Source organism: Panthera leo, chromosome C2 (assembly GCF_018350215.1).
Source record: "Panthera leo isolate Ple1 chromosome C2, P.leo_Ple1_pat1.1, whole genome shotgun sequence".
Taxonomy (NCBI): Eukaryota; Metazoa; Chordata; class Mammalia; order Carnivora; family Felidae; genus Panthera; species Panthera leo.
This window is the reverse complement of record NC_056687.1, coordinates 153,593,711-153,608,483: the sequence shown is the minus strand read 5'-3', so window position 1 is coordinate 153,608,483 and position 14,773 is coordinate 153,593,711. Positions and strand designations below refer to the sequence as shown.

The following is a 14,773-nucleotide window of genomic DNA, read 5'->3' as shown; positions in this document are numbered from 1 at the left end:
GTTTTTAAAGTCTGGATACCATTTTTTACCCGTGAAATTGGCAAATACGTAAAAAATATATAACAAGCTTGGCTAAGGTATGGAGGAAAAGACACTCTCTCATATCAACCAACGGGACTGTGAATTTAAAAATAGATATTTTGGGGGCGCCTGGTCAGTTGAGCCTCCGACTTCGGCTCAGGCCATGATCTCCCGGTCCGTGGGTTTGAGCCCCGCGTCAGGCTCTGTGCCGACAGCTCAGAGCCTGGAGCCTGCTTCGGATTCTGGGTCTCCCTCTCTCTCTGCCCCTCCCCCGTTCATGCTCTGTCTCTCTCTGTCTCAAAAATAAATACACATTAAACACAACTTTAAAACAATAGATATCTGGCCAAGCAAATCTACTTCGAGCACTAATGCTTTTAGATATGCAAAGATGTAAGTACAAAATGTTTGCACCAGTGTTGTTTGTAATCGGAGGTACACCAGTGAGGGTAAGGATAGGCTGCTGTAACAAAGAAGCCCAACAAATACTCAGTGGCTCAAGAAATACTTATTTATTTCTCTAATAGTTTCAAGGAAAACTGTTCAGGTGAGCAGGGCAACTCTACTCCTCGTGGTCATTCAAGGACCCATTTCCTTCCACGATCCTGCTCTCCCATTTTCTAGCATGGCCATAACCTCCGTGGTTGAAGCAGGATCAACACCACAGCCATTTTGCAGCTGGGGCGGAAGGGGGAGAGAGGTCAGAGCAGGCGTGCACACAGCCTGACAGCCTAGTTTCAGAAGTGACACATACCGTGTCATTATACTCCATTAGCAAGAATGCTGTCCCACTTGTGCGATTGTCTGCTGAAAGCTTTGGGAAATATAACGTAACCCTATACCCAGTAAGAAAATGAAAATGGATTTTGGCAAACCAGTGCAGCCCTCTGCCTCGAGAATATGCTAGAAACAATCCGATGTCTGGCCCTTCTATTTGATGGAATATTAGGTGCGCGAGTAAAGAATGAGTTAGATCTCCCATTCTGTTAGACACGTGTGATAGAAAGATCGCAACGTACCTTATGAAATGGAAAAGCAAGATATGGATAAATGTGCACAATATACTCACACTCGTGTTTTTCAAATGAGGATGTGCTGCACACTTACATGCAGGTATGTGCACAGGACATTTCTGGAAGATGAAGCTGTTAATGCTCGACTCTGAGTTGAGCCAGGGATCTAATGTGAGAAGAAAACTTTTCAGTAAGTCCCTTTTTGTATTGTACAATATATATATTTTTTTACCATATGTATGCATCAGTAACTTTGTAAAGTGTAAATATATACATACAAATAAGTTCTTCCCTTATTAATTCTTGCCAGCAATTATCTGTTGCTATAAGCTAGTGTCCAGGCTTATTGTCAAGCTCCTTTCTTCTTAGGTCCCTGTCTGCCTTCTTACGCCTTTAAACTTGAAGTTCCTTTCCTGTGCTGGTCCTCATTTTCTTGCCTTTGCCTACAAATAGTCTATCAGCCTGAAATATTGCCACCCCCAAACCCTGCATTTTCCAATATTCTTTTTGTTTGTTTGTTTGTTTCTGGCTTGCAAGACTGAGTTTAGTGCCATACTAACGCCGTGGATCGTCTATATATCCCCCAAGATGAAAACAAGGACAAGGGGCATGGGGTAGCCCTCCTCATCCCTAGCAGAATGGGTGACAAATAGCAGGCAGCTAATAAATACGTGTTGAAGCGAAGAGATCCTTTCACCCACTTAATTTAAAAAACATGTATTAAGGGCGCCTGGGTGGCTCAGTCGGTTAAGCGTCCAACTCTTAGATTTCAGCTGAAGTCATGATCTCACGGTTCGTAGGATCGAGCCCCACATCAGACTCTGTGCTGACAGTGCAGAGCCTGCTTGGGATTCTTTCTCTCCCTCCCTCCCTCCCTCCCTCTCTCCCCGCTAAAATAAATAAATAAACATTTTCAAAAGCATTTATTAAATGACTACAAGATTCCTCTCTTAAGTAGCTTCTCTGCTCCTTCATTTTTTTTTTCTGAGTTTTCTCTTTTGGCCTGTATATTTTCTCCCAACTAATTTCCGTCTCCTCTTTCTCAAGGACACTAACTTCAGAGTCCAACCATGCACGTGTTCACCAGGGAACAAGGAAACATTTTTTTTTTAATAAGTAAGGGAGTACATCTATATGAACTCATGGTTTTTAATAGTTATACAGATAGATTGATATAAAAATAAATACACATATATATGTGTGTGTGTGTGTGTGTTTGGGTATATGACTACTCATGAATATATTTCCCAGTTCTGTCTACTGAGAGAGCCTCAGATGAGTATCATCCCAGTGGCAATGAACACATCTAGTACCTAGATGTCAGTTTGTAAGAACCATTGCAAAATGAAACTAACCAGGCTTCCTTGGAGAAATGGCCGACTGCAAAATTGGAACAGAGAAAATACGAGATATGCCCAGAGAGTTCTGCAGTGTTAGAAGGTAAGGAAGTACTCAAAAATAATTGGGGCATGTCAGAAAGGACACAGATGCTAATCTAAAGGAGCTCCCAATGACCAAACCTGGGACAGTTTGAGCAATAAAATAAATAATGATGTTAGCAAATTGTAACTCATGGAATAAAGCAGGCATTCCTCAACCCACACTAATAGAAATGAGTAACTGAGTGAATAAATAAATAAATGAAGGAGAATTCTACAACAGACTGCTAATTAATAAATACAGAAGGAAAGGGCTGATGGAAATCAATATCGCCATTAGGTAAAAACCCCATGTGATAAGTTTTGCAGGCAAGAATCCCCAATAGATCCTGAAGTGTGTGATGAGAAACAGGATATTTGCACGGTCTCAAAGTATTTCTCCTCCACGAAACTCATTCATTACGGGTACAGAAATATGCAGTAATTTTACGGTGCAGCCACCTGGCAGGAATCACCTTCATCCAGCAACCAAAGTTAGTATCACCAGTAATGGGACATACTTGACACTTGATATACCTGAGTACATCCTAATATGCTGCACTGAGAAGAATGTATCATTTTTGTCCTATTGTTACGAGAAATATGTAGACTCAATCTAATAAGAAAACATCAGACCCAAATTGAAAGACATTCTACAAAAATACTGGCTAGTAGTCTCCAAAAGGGTCAAGGTACAGGAGAGAGACTGAGAACCTGGTATGGATTGAAGAAACTAAGAAAACAGGACTAGATGCCCTGTGGAATCCTGGATTGGATCCCGGGCTAGAAAAAAGACATTCCCGGACAACTAGCAAAATTCCAATAAGGTCTATAGATTCGTTAGTTTTCTATCGGTGTTCGTTTCCTGGCTACAGTTTACTACAGTTGGGTAAGGTGTTAATATTAGGGAAACTGGGTGACCGATAGATGAGGACTCTACTATTTTGCAACTTTTCTGTATAGATAAAATTGTTTTTAAAATAAAAAGTTGAAAAAACGAAATAGGTCATGCAGTTTATCACCGGGTTACTCTCTGGTAGGTGAGGGAACCCAGAGCCTTGAGGCTGAAAGTTCAGAATAATTCTCCAACACCTAATGGCTAATGTTTAAAATCAGTAGTGTGTTGGTTTGGTTTTTTTTAATCCCCCTCATTTAGTGTCATCTAACTCTGGGTTTGTTTTGTTTTGTTTTTTGTCTTTTTTGTTTGTCTTTTGTCTTTTTAATTATCCGGAAGAAGCAACTTTTTTGTTGTTCATTCGGCAAAGGAAATTGCCCTTATCTAATCTTTAGCTAGATAGATTGCTAAACCCAGAGAAAGTGCCAGATGAGGCTCTAAACAGTGGGATTCTTGCTCCTTGCTGCTCTGATTCTCCAAGCTGCCTTTAAAGCTGCAAGCTGTTTAATCGAAAACCATTTACTAGGTTCCTGTAAATCTAATGGGCAGCTTTAGACGTGCTCTACAGTGGTTTGAAAATGAAAAGTCAAGGATCATACACAGTGTATGAAATACACATAGGATGCAGCATACAAACTGACTTAATCTATTAGCCACTTTTTTCAAGGCATATAAGTAAGTTTTTCCTGAGTAAATACAACACTAAAGAGCAGAACCAGGCTATGGGAAAGCTATTCAGGTGGGAACTCAGAGCTTGGGTTCAAGTTCTGATCCCGTCACTAATTATATAGCGTCTATGAAAACAAGTCTTAAATAGGGATAGGGACACCAGTTTATTGGGTGTGCTGAACCCAGTGGGGTGCCCTCAGCTCTCGGTTTTATTTTTCTTCTTACCCTCCTCTCACATGGTTGGTTGGAATTCTGTTCGTTGCCTCTTGACAACGTTTTGGGCAGATGTCATGGCTTCTTCCATTGTTGGTCATAAGAGTCTCATTTTCAGGTAATAAAAGTTCTCCCCATCTGAAACACAAGGTAAGCCTGACAGTTACTTCACTGCCCTTCCATTCATCTGCCTCCAAGCCCCTCCCTGCCTCCACCCACAAACACCCCCGCTAAGGCTTAGTTCAGCCTTTGTTCGAGAACTTGCACCGGGGAAGTGAGCTGGGGTTGCTTCCTTCCTTCCGTCTCCATCTTGTCGATTCGGCCTTCACACTCACCCTTCCCCTTGTGAATCAGCGGGGCATTTTGCACACAAGAGCTCCGGGAGGCCTCGATCATGTCCCGCTCTGACAGGTGATGAGTAGAGCAGACCCTCTCAATGGTCGGAGGGCTGATGGCACTGATCGGAAAGTCTGTGAGCCTGGGGAGCACCTCGCCCCCCTCCACCCCTATGAGTGTCATCTAGCCTGACTGCCTGCTGGCACAGTCTCACACACCCTTCCCGGCACCACGGCTCCCTGGGCCCTGCTCTGCACAGCCTCCACTTGGCTGCTGCAACATTCCTGCTAGGTCAGTCTTGGAAGTAAGTGCCTGAGAACCCCAAGGATGCATATACAGGCCTCATCACGGCCGCTCAAGGTGTCTCGAGGCCGCCCGGCATGTTGTAACTGCTCAAGAATAGGTAGGAGAAGGAACATTTTCTGGAATTCTCTGGAGGATGCTGGGGGTAAGCAGTTTTTCTGGTTTAGAGTGAGCCACACCTCTCACTATTTCTTGAGCACCTATCACGTGCCGGGCTTTCTTTGTGGCTCTGAGATACAGAAGTTAATGGAACAGTGAAACTTCTCTGCCCTCCATGGTGACTACCTTCTAGTTTGGGGGGCAGATCATCAACAAGTGAATGGATGAGTATATAACATAAAATGTAAAGTGACAAATAGGTATCATATGGCCCCCGATATGATATATGGAGAAGGTCATAGCATCACTTTTATGTTTCTGCCTAAAATGCATAATCTAAATCTTTGAAGACACATCAGACGAGCCGAGGTTGAAGGACATTCTGCAAGACAGAGACATTCTACAAGCTCTGATCTATCTAAAATAGAGCTGTCACGGGGTTCCTGGGTGGCTCAGTCAGTTAAGCATCTGACTTTGGCTCAGGTCATGATCTCACGATTCATGAGTTTGAGCCCCACATCGGGCTCTGTGCTGACAGCTCGGAGCCCAGAGCCTGCTTTGGATTCTGTGTCTCCCTCTCTCTCTCTGCCCCTCCCCAGCTTGCGCTGTCTCTCTCTCTCTCTCTCTCCCTCTCTCTCTCTCTCAAAAATAAATAAAACATTTCAAAATAAAGTAAAATAAAATAGGGCTGTCCCAAAGACAAAAGCTGAGCCACTATTCCAAATTAAATGAGACTTAACTGCACTTATCATGGGGAGCACTCAGCAATGTATATAGAACTGTTGAATCGCTATGTTGTACACCTGAAACTCATAGAACATTGTGTGACAACTGTCCTTCAATTAAAAAGAAAATACAGGAACACTAAAAGCAGTGAGTAATCTTAGATTAGATCCTCAAGGGTTGTCAGAATTTGAATATGACTTGCCTAAGAGATAATAGTATCTCATCAGCGTTAATTTATCGCATCGCGTTTACGTAACACAATGCGTATCTTTGTTCTTGGCGGAGACCTACTGGAATATTTAGGGATAGAGGGTCACGGCCTCTGCAGCTCGTTCTGAAATAGTTCACCGATGAAAACAATAGCAAGGATGACAACGATCAAAACAAAACCCGTTACTGAGGGAGAATAATAAGAGGCAAATCTTGCAAACGTCCATAATTGGCGAAGCTGAGTGTAGGGCGTGAGCAGCATTCGTGGAACTATTCTTGCCGGTTTTGTGTGGGTTTCAAGGTTTTCAGAACAAAAAGCCTAACTAAAGTAGCAATAAGCATTCTGAAGAGGGGCGGGGGCGGGGGGCAGAGCCTTTGGGGTCAAGGAAAGTCTCTTGTGAAATGACCTTCGTGCAGAGAGCTGGTGGAGGGGAGGAGTCAGCTACCCGTGTGGACGAAAGAGCGTTGCAGGAAGAGAGAACAGGAGCAGAGGCCCCGATGTGACCGCGTTCCTGGTGCCTTTGGGCACCAGCACAGAGACCGGGGGCCCCCGGGGCAGAGTAACGGATGAAGGACGGCGGTCAGAGCGGTCACAGGTCCGCTCACCTCGGGTCCGAGAGGCCCCCGAAAGGACGTGAGTTGCGTTTTCGGTGCGATGAGACACTCGGGCGAGGTTCTGAGCCGGGGCGTCCGGCGGCCTGACTTCCATCTGCGACAGTCACTTCGGTCCACTTTGCAGGAAGGAGAGGACGAGGGGGCAAGCAAATCGGTTGCAGCTCATGTATTTTCCCGGGTGGCCCCGAGGAAGCAGTTGTGTGGGTGAGACGGGATGTCAGGCTGGACCGGGAGAAGGGCGGAGGCAGTGACGCGAAGGGAGTGGATTCCGCACGTGTCCTGACAGTCTCGTTGGCTAGTCTGTTGGCTAACGGACCGGATACGAAGTGTGAGGGGGAAGCTGGAGTCGAGGGCAGTTCTGAGGTCGGAGGCCTGATAAATTCGATAAAGTGGCACGCCGTTGACCGACCGGGGGCCTGGAAAGGGAGGGAAACCGGCTGGGGGTCTGCTTCCTGGGCCCTCCAGCGCACAAGGCCACCGGTTCAGTGCCTGTCTCCATGGGAACCCGACTCTCCCGTATGTTCCGCCAAGATGCCGCCAAGAAGCCTTGGTTCCACCAAGAAGCCTTGGTTCCCGGTGCCTTCTCCATACAGCAAGCGAGAGGGACGCAGAGCAGACCGCTGCTCCCGTGGCCTGCACCCACCCCGGCGGCATCCACCCGCAGGGGGTGGTCTGGGATTGACGGGGCCCATTTTAGAACCACAGCTCCCTTTTACTCTCTGCCTGTCCGTGAAGGCCGACATATATACTGTAGAAGGTGCTCCCTCCCCCTGCAGGTCGTTGGGTCATCTTACGGCCATCTCCTGGTTTTCGGGGCTTAGCCCCCTCATCGGGCTCGCCCGACCACCATCGCAGCTCTTCAGCCTCGCGTGTGTGCCCTCGCCTCTCTTGCCCCCTTTGAATGTGAGGAGGAGAACTTTCCCGTTGGTTTCAGGGCTCGAGGTCAACAGGCACACACTCATCTGTCTCCTTCCGTTCCACCCCCTCACGCCGCAGACTGGCCGGACGCACCCCTGTGCCCGTTCTGGATCCTTGGCCCCAGCTCCTGCCTAAGCCGGGCAGGCAACCCTCCCCAACCCCTGGAAGAGAAGCCTGCACAAGTGGGTTGGAAAGGGGGAGACCAAAGCCATAACGCAGCGGGAGAGGGTCAGAGTCGGCGTGGCTTGGAGAGAAGCGGGAATACAAGAGACGTTTGCACAGGAAAAGGGGTCAGCCTTGGGTACTGGCAGAAAATGGCGTTCAAGATCAGGGATGAGAAAAACTCAGAGAATTCTTCCAGAAGATTCTAACAGGCCAAAATATCGAAAGGATGAGTCTACTTTAATGTTCTCACTACCAAACGGGGACAGCTCCAACATGTAAGGCAGGAAGTCGTGCATTCACGTATTCAACACGGAATGCCCGTCCCCATCCCCAAACCCACACCTGTGGGCTGGCGATACGAGAAGGAAGAGAGTAGCTCTTGAGCGCAGTGTATAGACTGGAAGTATGCAGAGGGTTAATCGTGGTGGCGTACTATTCCTACAGGGATGGCGAGATGCCGGGAGCTGCACAGAATCGGAGAAGTCAGGGGAGACTTGGGACAGGGCGTGGGAAGGAACATCGGAGTTGCAACTTAGATAATGGACAGAAGGTCTCCAGGGACGTGTGTGAGGAAGGACAGGCGCCGGCAAAAGGGCATGGCCAAGCCAAGCCACCCAGGCTTCCATTCTTCTCGTAGAGACGCCAGTCAGACTGGATTAGGGCCCACCCTAAAGGCCTCGCTTTAGCTGAATCACCGATTTATAGGCCCTGCCTCTCGGGTGCCTGGGTGGCTCAGGTGGTTGAGCATCCGACTCTTGATTTCAGCTCAGGTCATTACCTCACAGGTCACGGGTTCGAGCCTCGCATCAGGCTCTGTACTGTCAGCGTGGAGCCTGCTTGAGATTCTCTCTCTTTCCCTTTCGCTGCCCCTCCCGCTCATGCTCACTCTTTCTCCCTCTCTCCCTCCCACCCCCAAAATAAATAAAATTTTTAAAAACCCTTTAAAAAGAAAGAAAGAAAGAAAGAAAGAAAGAAAGAAAGAAAGAAAGAAAGAAAGGAAGAAAGGCCCTGTCTCCAAATACAGTCACATGCTGAGGTTTCGAGGGTTAGGGCTCGAAATATATATTTCTACATATATTCTATATGTTAATATGTATATTAATTTGGGCTTCTATATATTAATTTGGGGAACACAATTCAGCCCATAATAAGTCCCTACCATTTGCAAGGCACTGTGGGAGGTGGTGTTAATAAATGAGGCCCAGCATAATCAAGTGTCAATACTTTTGTTCCTTCGTCCATCACTTCATCAGTAGAACCATTTAATGTATGAATCAGAATCAAGAACGATCCCCATTCTAAACTCATTTGCCCCTGAAAAAAAAAACAAACAGTTTTTCCATCTTTTAGAAGTCACTTTTCCATTTTCTCTGTGTTCATTGGCCTTCCTGGGGCCCAGCCCTCTCTCTGCTCGTGGGAATAAAAACCATGATGTGGTCCCTGGGGCTGTATCCCTCCTCGGAAGCTGTCACAACGGTGACAGCAGCAGCGGAGAGGGGACTGGCCACGGCATCAGTCTGCCCGGCGTGACTTCCACTTGCTGGGCCACGTGGTTCAGGCTCAGGATTCTCAGTCCCAGCCTCCCGGTCAGGCAGGCCCTCTCTCTGGCGGGATTCCGGGGCTCAGGAGTTTACTCCCAAATGGGCCCACGGGTTCCATCCTAATCCAGGTCATGCCCATATCCTCCCTGAAAAAGGGCCCCCTCGCCAAAGTGTGGGTGAGAAATGAAGACTTGCGAAGATTCCGAGAAGAAGAACGAGGAGGTTTATAATGCATACCCTCTCCTGAATTTATTTTCTCATTGCCTTTTCCCCACACGCCTCCCGCATGGCAGCCTGCCCCCTCCACCCAGCTCACCTCTGATGTACGTCGTAGTGCAGCTCAGTCCCTCACGCTGTAGATCTCAGCCTCCTAAGGGCTTCCCAGAACGCAGTGGCATCTCATTCCTGTTATTATTATTGAGTTTGGTCTTTGAGGTACCATCTTCCCTTGCCTCTGTCTTCTCAAAGTATTTCTTCTGAGCACGTGTAATACTCTTTCCCAAGCGGAATCTTGAGCCACCCCTGAGGGTGATGGAACGGCCCCGGGATTGTGAAATTGGCATCCACACGAAGGGGAAGGATAAAAGCCATGCTCCCCACCTCATGCCAACCAGAAAGGACAGTGGTGTTCGGGGGATTTTGAGACGTTGAGCGTTAGGACGTGGCCCCTGAGTGCCAGGATTAGGCCACGGGTTTTAGGTGCTCCTCGTACTTAATCCTGCACAGGCAGACATACCTGCAAGGCAAGTGTTCTTATCCCCATTCTGTGGATGGGGAAGCCGAGACTCAGAGAAGTTAAGTAACTTACGTGTGCCGGAGACCCACAGGCTTAGAAGGGCAGAGCCTTGAGTGCGTCCTCCTCGGCTTCGGGATCATCCTCTGTCCCTGCACATAAGATGGTCCTTAAAACCGTTCGTCTCCTCCCCATTAAGCACGTCCTCTTCTGTGGGCCTCGGGAATGTCACTTCACGTCTTGTGTCTCGTTCATTCATCTGTCACTTGGGGGTGATAGTTGCCCTGCTCTATTCACAGGGCTGTTTCGTGGAAAGGTATGTCAGATAAAAAGTAGGTGTGTGTGTGTGTGTGTGCGCGTATCGCTGTACCAAAAGAGTGAGGTATTAATTATTACCTTGATGTTTGCCATGAAACAAGATCTAACCGACTCACTGTTGGTTTAAACGGTGTAGGTGAGGACTGTTCTCAGGACAGAACCAAGAAAACCCCAAACAAAACTTCCACCACCTTTAGGACTTTCAGAAAGGAAGATGCTGGTATCTCGGGAAATTGATGATCTTCAATTTCTCCGGCAAAGAGGAACAGGTGAGGAGTAGGCAGAAGCTGCCTGCGACCACAGCCTTCCTGTTCTAGCCGCCGTGGACCTGGGAGCTACGGAGAAACGCCTTTGGAGGAGACACGGCAGCTAGCCTGACGGCCAGAGGGAGCGGCTTCCCAACCTGTCCGTCCCCGGGGTGTGCCTCTGAGACGCCCAGGTCCTACCCCGACTTGGCGTTCAGAGCCGGTTTCTTCCTCCGGAACACCTGCCGTGGGTCTCTGCGGCTTACCATCCTCTACGCTCCTTCCACCTGGCTGCCGTCCTCGCCTCGGACACCTCCCCACACGCACCCATACACGTGGCCTTCATCACCGTGGTTTCCCACTCTTGCCAGCACGCCTGGAGGACCCATCGGGCCAGCTTCTCGGGAAGGGTGTGCCACACACCGGGTATGTTTGGAGTCCAGTTGTGAGCACCGCTTAAATCCCGTGGGGACCGCGGCGCACCTGCTCGTGACGCACTCGCTCCTGCTTCTGCATCCAGGTCTCCAGTCTGGCTCTTGCTGCTCATTCAGTCCATCCATCAGCCTGCCTGGCCGTCATTTAACAAACGTGTGTAGAGGCTAAGAGCTGGGACTCTGAAGTCAACCCGTCCTGGACGCTAATCCTGACTCTGCCACACTTTCTGGGTGTTTGGGGGCACGTTATTCCACGTTATTTCGGGGTTAGCACGAACATCAAAAGGTAACTTACAAACACCCTTAGGGCAGAGTCTGGTGCATAAGAGGAGCTGAATAGCTATTTGCCGGGGTAATGAATGTCATTACTACGTGCCAGGCACGTGTCGGAAGTCGCCTGATGGTCTGGAGAGGAGCCCAGAGCGGACGGCAGGAAGGACGGTGAGATGTCTCCACTCTGCACACTTGGGTCACGCAGGAGAGAAAGTCCCTGTCCACCTGCTGGGAGGGTCAGGCAGGAAGCCAGAGAAAAGCCTTCAAGGACAATGAGGCATTTTCCAGGTAGGCTGGAGTGCCATTTCCGGGCAGAATACAGGCATTGAAGACTCATGCATCACTGAAAATGTGGGGGCTTCTCTTACTGTGTCTGCGCGCCTGGGATGGTGGAGGGGTGACTAGAGGATGCCGGGCAGGTGTATGTATACCAGGGTCTTGTATCACACAGTGAGGAGCCTGGGTATATAACCTACAGGTGAATGGGGCAGGGGGGCACTTACACGGTTCAGTTGTGTGTCTGGAAGTCACTTCACCCTTTACGGTTTGAAAGAATGTCTCCGGACTATTCCAGACGCCATTGAAAGCTCCCTTTTCTGACATACCAGAATAGGCCGTGATGAAAACACTCCGCTTATCACTTGATAATATAATTTAGGGTCTTGTGTCACCCTTGGACCGTCTCAAGCATTGCTACTCGTCTCCAGAGTTAGATCTTAGACTTCCTGTAAGTGGAGACCGTTCAAAGTCTTTTGTATTCCCTCACCGCGCTGGGCAGTAAGGGAACTCAGCAACCACCAAGCCCTTCCTCTCTCTTTACTGGATAGATTCCAAGCTAAGGAGCTTGAGGGCCTGCCCAAGCCACACCGCTCATTGATGGGCCTTCAACCGATCATACTCAGTAACCGTTGCTTTGCTGACATACTCACAAACAGCCAGTTCTTGCTGGTTTTGACCAAGCCGGGTAGATGTAAGAGGACTATTAACTGACTTTGAAGTCACATCCAAACTGAAGCCAATCAGGACCTGGAATAGATTGTGTTTGTCTTAAAAGAAATCGGGCTTCAGGGCACCTGGGTGGCTCCGTCGGTGAAGCATCTCTTGAGCTCGGCTCAGGTCGTGATCTCACAGGTGGTGAGTTCGAGCCCCATGTTGGGCTCTGTGCTGAGCGTGGAGTCTGCTTAGGATTCTCTCTCTCTCTTCCTCTCTCTCTCTCTGTTCCTCCCTGCTTGTGCCTGAGCACTCTCTCTTCGTCTCTCTCTCTCTCTCTCTCAAAATAAATAAATATTTTTAAAAAAGAAATCAGGCCACGAATGGGTCAGATGTTGGTGAGATTGCCTCAATAATCCACATGGATGATCGCTACCATTCCAGCTGGCACCAGGAAGCTGGGGCATGCCAAACAGAGGATTTTTTTACTGGGGAGGACGTCAGGGGTGGAAAACCTTACGAAAATCCATTTGACCGAAGGGGCTCTGGAGTTGAGAGAGCTCTGGATATAGATCTTCATTCCACGGCTTACAGCCATTTCCCGTTAAGGTCCCCCAAAGACATTGTCCAAGCCAACCCCTAGCCCTCATGTGACTTATTGGATAAGCTTCGTTCTCTCTTCCTCTTGAATCTCTTTATTCCCGGAGCTTCTAAAACCTCCCTCTCTTTCTTCGCCAGTGTCTCCTTCTCAGCTGCCTTTGTTTTCCCTCAATCTTCTTGACCTTGTAATATTTCCCTCGTCTTCTTGACCTCCAGGTCTCCTTCCTCGGAGCACTTCTCTTCAGCGTCGCACTAACCGCAGTGATCTCATCACGTCTCTTGGTTGTGAGTACTACCTACGTGCTCATGACTTGCACATGTATTTCCCCAGCTCAGACCTCTCGCCTGAACCTGGGGGTCACATATCCAGCTCCACGTGAAATTCCACATAAGCACGTCAAACTCACTTTCCCCAACGCAACTCTGCCTCCCACTCCTTGCCCACACCAACTTGCTTCTCCTCTAGGGCTCTTTATTTGAAAAAATAGTCCCTCCATTTGACCACTTGCTCAAGCCCCAAACCTTGAAATCATTCTTGAGCCCCCTCGTTCCTTCACACTCCACGTCTCATCCTTCAGCAGGCCCAGTTGGTCCCACCTTCCAAATATACCCCAAATTCAGCCATGTTGTACTGTAACTCTGCCAAGCCAACCCAAAAGTAATTCTCCCAGGATAATTGGAAGAGTTTCTAACTGGTCTCCCAGCTTCCATCTTGGCCTCCTATAGTCTGTTTTCTACACAGCAGCCAGAGTAACCCTTTGGAAATTCAAGCCAGACCTTGTCACTTCCCTGCTCATGCTATCACCCTCAGGATACGTTCCAAGGCCCTTGCCCTGGCCTGCCAGGCCTAGCATGAAGCTGACCCTTGACCTCTCTTCCCTTTTTCTCTTTCCACCTTCTGCCCCAGACACACTGACTTCTGGTATTCCTCAAACAGCCACCTTGTCAGGGCCTTTGCCCTTGGTTTCCCCCGCTACCCAGAATGCTCTTCTCCACAGTGCCTCACGACGTCACTTCTTGTGTGTCTCTGCTCCGGTGTCACCAGACAAGCCTTCCTTGTCACCTCCTAAAGCCTGGCTCCACTTCTGTTTCCTTCATGGCTCTTATCCTTACCCAAATGCTATTACGTACATCTCTGATTATTTATTTACTTTCTGTTTCTACCCACTAGACCTGAAACCCTTAAGGGAAAGGATTTTACTTTCTTACGCTGCTGTGTCTGCAAAACCAAGGTCAGGGCCGGGCTCATAGTAGTGACACAATAAATATTCCTTGAATGAATTATTGAATCAGTGAATGATCTCTTGCTCATCACGTCACGAGGATAATAACATGAATTAAAGTATATAGAGCCGTTTCTGGCAAATGGCAAAGTACTCAAGAGTATCTGTTCCCTCAACCATTATTATTATAAAAGGAGCCGGGCTGTGGCAGTGGGGCCTGGAAGCTAATCATTTTGCGGTTCCCGCTATTATCAGGGTTTGCTTCTATTTCTGCATTGTATATATTCCCATCTGGCTTTTCCTCTTGGGAATAGTTGGAGAAAGTGTGTTCCTTTGAGCTCACTGCTCAGACTTTGTTTAACTTGTAGGCATTTCTTTTAAGCTGTCCACTTGAAAAAGAGCTGTCACATTGGCTTCCGAGGCAAATTCTCCAGCTCTACAGGCAGGCAGGCTCTGAAAAGTCTGACACAATTTCCAGCCGCATCCCCCAGGACAAGGAAAATGCTACAGGTGTCTTGGCATCATGCTAACCTTCCAGGGAACACAGAATGCCATATTTGGCAGGTTCTGAGGGCAGAAATAAAGCACATGAGCACAGGAGGGAGACCAGACCGGATGTACATAAGCAACACCCCATCACCTTCCCTGTCCTAGCAGGGAAGAGACGCACGGTCTGTTAGAGAAGCCTTAAAGGAGAGTCTGATGCTCCCTTTGATAAAAAGGCATTCCCCCCCCCCCTTACTACTTCTGAAAAATTGGAAAGACATAAAATAAAGGAAATAGCTCCCAAAAATATACATTTGCTTTTTTGCTTCACCTCCCTTCCCATTCTAAACGTACACCAAGAGTAGTTCCATCCCCCCTGGGGGTGAGGG

General features: G+C 48.2%; 1 protein-coding gene and 1 long non-coding RNA gene across 4 annotated transcripts in view; one reads left to right on the top strand and one right to left on the bottom strand.

Annotated features, from left to right (window-relative positions):
• Positions 1-14,773, top strand: part of STAC (SH3 and cysteine rich domain) — a 140,725-nt gene that overhangs the window by 41,691 nt on the left and 84,261 nt on the right. The gene's annotated exons all lie outside the window — the stretch shown is intronic.
• Positions 1,129-7,049, bottom strand: LOC122230303. Of its 2 annotated transcripts, XR_006207370.1 has the most exons (3): positions 6,510-7,049; positions 4,242-4,367; positions 1,129-1,200 (listed from the first exon to the last, which is right to left on the bottom strand). It is a non-coding gene; the product is annotated as an uncharacterized LOC122230303 (long non-coding RNA). The 2 variants fall into 2 exon arrangements; XR_006207369.1 differs by lacking the exon at positions 1,129-1,200 and having other exon boundaries at positions 4,162-4,367.